The sequence below is a fragment of the Prionailurus bengalensis genome, chromosome C1, assembly GCF_016509475.1.
Source record: "Prionailurus bengalensis isolate Pbe53 chromosome C1, Fcat_Pben_1.1_paternal_pri, whole genome shotgun sequence".
NCBI lineage: Eukaryota > Metazoa > Chordata > Mammalia > Carnivora > Felidae > Prionailurus > Prionailurus bengalensis.
Window position 1 is genome coordinate 23,802,501 of NC_057345.1, and position 4,956 is coordinate 23,807,456.

Here is a 4,956-nt window from a genome sequence, read left to right on the forward strand (position 1 = left end):
TATGTCCCTGGCAACCACTAATGTGCTCTCTGATTCTGCGGATTTACCTGTTCCAAACATTTCCTGTACATGGAATGATACATTATGTGACCTTTTGTGTCTGGCTTCTTTCACTTAGCATGATGTTGTTGAGGTGCCTCCATGTCATAACAGGTGTCAATATTTCACTCCAGTTTATGGATAATATTCCATTGTATGGAGACACCCCATCTTGCTTAGCCAGTTAATCAGCTGATGAATAGTCAGGTTGTCTGCACTTTTAAACTATTATGAATAATGCTGCTATGTACATTCATGTATGAGTGCTTGTTCGAACATGTGTTTTCATTTCTCTTGGATATACATATACCTAGGAATAGGCACTCAATGTTATGTGTTTGTGAATTTGTGGGTGTCTTGCAGTGATATGAGGCCACACCATGCCACTGGCTGCCCAGAGAGAGGCAAGGCAGGATACCACTACCCACAGAATCCTGCCTCTCCTCAGGGTGGCCAACCAGAATGCGTACACATAGAGCTTTTCTCCGGCAACATCTTAACTGCTGGCTTAACAGCATCTTAACATCTTAACAGCTGGCCTGGAGACAGACCAGCCTGAGCCATGACCTCCTCTTATTGTACTGCTTAGATCTTCTGTTCAGATCACCTATCACAGTCTGAGTAGGATGTCTCCACTCGGCTGGGGGTCTTTAAAACATTTAAAAACCAAGGTAGGACAATTGATCCACTGCCTACTAGGAACCCTGATGTTCATGAACCCTGATGTACATGAACCCTGATGTGCAACAATGGCAACAGGCGAGTAAGGTGACTTTGAACACATTTCTTGAGCAAATGGAGACTCAGTTTCCTCCCCTGTAAAGCGGCAATGATAACACCTTCATTCGATGTGTTCACACAATCCAACTATGTGTGGTGCACCTGTCCTATGCTAGGGCTTGTTCTAGGCACTGAGAACATAATGGGCAGGAGCAGACATCGTGCCTGCCACCAGGGGGCTGAAGGTCCGATGGAGGAGATGCACATACACTCAGTAACCAACAGCAATGTGTGCAGTTGTATATGTGTCAAGGGCGATGACGGAAAGGTAGCCAATGTTATGAGCTTCTGTAACAGGAAGATCCAGCCCTGGACAGGGTTCTATCAACCTTTGTGTACGTCCCACGTTGGTGCTGGTTAAATGTTTGCTGTATGAATTGATTAAACATGTTTTGCTTATGGCCCATGTATCATGTAGGATACCTTTTTAAAAATGTTTGTTTGTTTGTTTGTTTGTTTGTTTATTTATAGTAATCTCTACACCCAACATGGGGCTCGAACTCATGACCCTGAGATCAAGAGTTGCATGTTCTTCCAACTGAGCCAGCCACGTGCCCCCACTTAGGATACTTTTAATTATAGCCAACAGAATTCAACTGGGTTTACAAAACAAAGAGAATCTATTGGTTCATGTGACTAAGAAGGTTAGAGGTAGGTATGGCGGCAGGTGAGGCTTGATCAAGCTGCCCTACAATGTCACCAAGAGCCTGATTTCTTGTCATCTCTCTGGTCTGACTTCTCTGATGTTGGCTTCATCTTTTTTACTTCTTAATTTTACATCCGGTTTGGTATGATTAATCCTATAGACTACATAACAAACACCATATACCATATATAGTTTTGCATAATAATCGCTACCATTTATTGAGTAGCTTCTAAGGCACTATGATAAGTTCTTTATGTAACTTACCTCATTAAATCCTCACACAACTCTATGTCAAGTAGATGTTACGTAACTTTCTCTTTTATACACCAGGGAACAGAGAGCTTCAAGAATATTTAGAATTCTAAAACTTCACAAGTATTTTATCAGTCCCTGGCTCCTCCTCACTAAGAAAGCTAACCAGGAGAGCTAACAGCAGGTACATTCATTAATTTATTCATTCTTTCAACCAACAAGTACTTATTAAAGGCTGACGTGTATCAGGCACTTTTCTAGATCCAAGGGAGGATAGCAGTGAATAAAACAGACCGAAATTCCTGTCCTCATGGGTTTTGGTTTCTAGTGAAGACGAACATATGATTTTGACTATATAGTGTATGAAAAGGTGAGCCATGAGGGGTGCCTGGGTGGCTCAGTCGGTTGAGCGTCGGACTTTGGCTCAGGTCATGATCTCACAGCTCATGGGTTCAAGCCCCACGTCGGGCTCTGTGCTGACAGCTTGGAGCCTGGAGCCTGCTTCGGATTCTGTGTCTCCCTCTCTCTCTGCCCCTCCCCTGCTCACGCTCTGTCTCTCTCTCTCTCTCTCTCTCTCTCAAAAATAAATAAACATTAAAAAAAATTGGAACATTTGATTTCCTTTGCTGACAATGACTTGGGTACCACTCATGATACTGTGCTTTGCTATCGATATGCGTAGTTGAGAAAACAACACGTTTTAGTGGGCTGCTGGTGAAGATAAAGATGTAATTCCTTTCCTATATGAGTTCAGAGACCGTTTGAATTCTATCTGTGGCCTCCAAGTCAACGATGTAAGTCATTTATTGCTACCTCACACGGAGGTAAGGTCAATGTTATCCAAATTCTAATGACTGGAAAGTCTCTGTGCTAGGAGAGGTTGGGGGTGGGCGCTGGGGAGGCCACAAAGGAGCGTCCACTACTTTCCACTTCTGTAGATCTCTCATGAACGCATCATGATCGGTCATAAACGCTTTCCAGTTTTAGCACTAAAGTCTCATCATCCCCACAGTCCCCCTCAGACTGAAAGTCCCCAGGATCCCCCTCAGATCTGGGCAAACCTGTTCCGCCAGTCTCTCTGGTCGGCCAGCCTCCTCTGTAATCTCTGGGCTTCCGTAAAATCATAAATCACCATCACTGCCACCGTCATGACCGTCATCATCTCTACCCCCCTCCACCATCGTCATCGCCATCATCCTCCCCACCACCACCGTCGTCATCGCCACCAACATTATCATCACTGCCACAGTCACGCTCATCTACAATTTATTGGACTCCTTTGCTGAATGCCTTGCATGCATTATCTCATAACTTCATTATAAGGCAGGGACTCATTCTCAAGACCTCCGGCTTAGGAATGTGATAGTCGTGGGTTCGAATCCCACTTCTGTCACCATTTGCAGGCCACGGCAAGTCATTTTCCCTTTTGAGGCATCATTTTGTTTTCATTCCTCATACCATCCCCTCGCTGCGTGGTGTACATCTCTGTCTCTAGCACTGGATTTCAGGATGCCTGAGAGAAACACCCATTTTATTTTCTTCTGTCCCTCCACCTCACTTAAGAGACTGATATGGATAGAAGAAGCATCTGTAAATAACAATACAGTTGACCCTTGAACAACACAGTTTTGAACTGTGTGGGTCCACTTATGTGTGGATTTTTTTCAATAAATACAGTACAGTACTATAAAGGTGTTTTCCTTATTGTTTTTCGATAATAACATTTTCTTTTCTCTAGTTTCCTTTATTGTAAGAATACAGTATGTAATACACATAAGATACACAATATGTGTTAACTGATTGTTTATGTTATTGGCAAAGCTTCTGGTCAACAGTAGGTTACTAGTATTTAAGTTTTGGGGGAGTCAAAAGTTGTATGTGGATTTTAAACTGTATGGGAGGGTCAGCTTTCCTAACCATGTTGTTTAAGGGTCAAGTGTAATTGCTATAGTAGAAGCTCTTTTTTTTTTTTTTTAAGTAGGTTCCACACCCAGCGTGGAGCCCAATATGGGATTTGGACTTACGAGCCTGAGATCAAGACTTAAGCTGAGACTGAGAGGTGGATGCTTAGCCAACTGAGCCACCCAGCTGCTCCAGAAGCTTCTTTTCTTTTCTTTTTTTTTTTTTTTTGAACACTTACTTTGTGGTAGACTTTTTCTAAGCGCTTTACATGTATCAAAAGTCCCTTCAGGTTTCACTTATTACATTATATATAAACAAAAAACATTAAAGAAAAAGGATGGACAACAAAATGCCAAATACTATGGTATATTTTATTATACAGAGATGATGTGTCAATAAAGTTAACATGTGAAACATAAAATACAATAGTAGAAATAAATGCATGTTTTTCAGTAAACACAACAGGTGCAAAGGATGACACGTACCAGTTTCTCGAATAGGATTAAAAATAAAAGATATGTTGGGATGTCTGGGTGGCTCGGTCGGTTAAGTATCCGACTCTTGATTTGGGCTCAGGTCATGGTCTCACGGTTGGTGAGTTCAAGCCCTGCATCGGGCTCTGTGCTGACAGCGTGGAGCCTGCTTGGGATTCTTTCTCTCCCTCCCTCTCTGCCCCTTTCCTGCTTGTGCTCTGTCTCTCTCTGTCTCAGAAGTAAATAAATAAACATTAAAAAAATAAAAATAAAAGATATACGTACACACCACTTGCAAGGATCACACGTAAAACACAATGACACAAAAGAGAAAAGTAAATTGATAGAAAAAGATACAATGGGCAGGTATTGACCTAGAGAAAGCCGGTGTATCAGTATTGATACAAACAAAATAGATTTACAGGCAAGTCTTTATTACGGGTCTAAGAGAGTCATCATTTAAGGATTAAAAAGAATTCACCTGGAAGTTATAATGAACCTATAGGGATCCAATAATGTAGCCTTAAATTAAATAAAGCAAAAATCGACAGACATACAAGGAGAAATCTACAGCTGTACAATTAGAATGGTATTTTTAGATATGCTTCTTCCAGTAAATGATATGTCAAACAGACAATAAAAAAACAAGAATACAAAAACTTGAATGACATATATAACAACTGATGGAGAGAGAGAGGTAGGCAAATAGATTTCTTTAAAACATTAGTCATGTGTTGGCAAGATGTGGAGAGCCAGAAATCATTTATCTACAGCAAGGGTGCATACAGAGGCCATTGCTTTGGAGAGAAATGAGACAATACTGCATTAACTTGACAATGAACCTGTCTATGACCCAGCAATCTG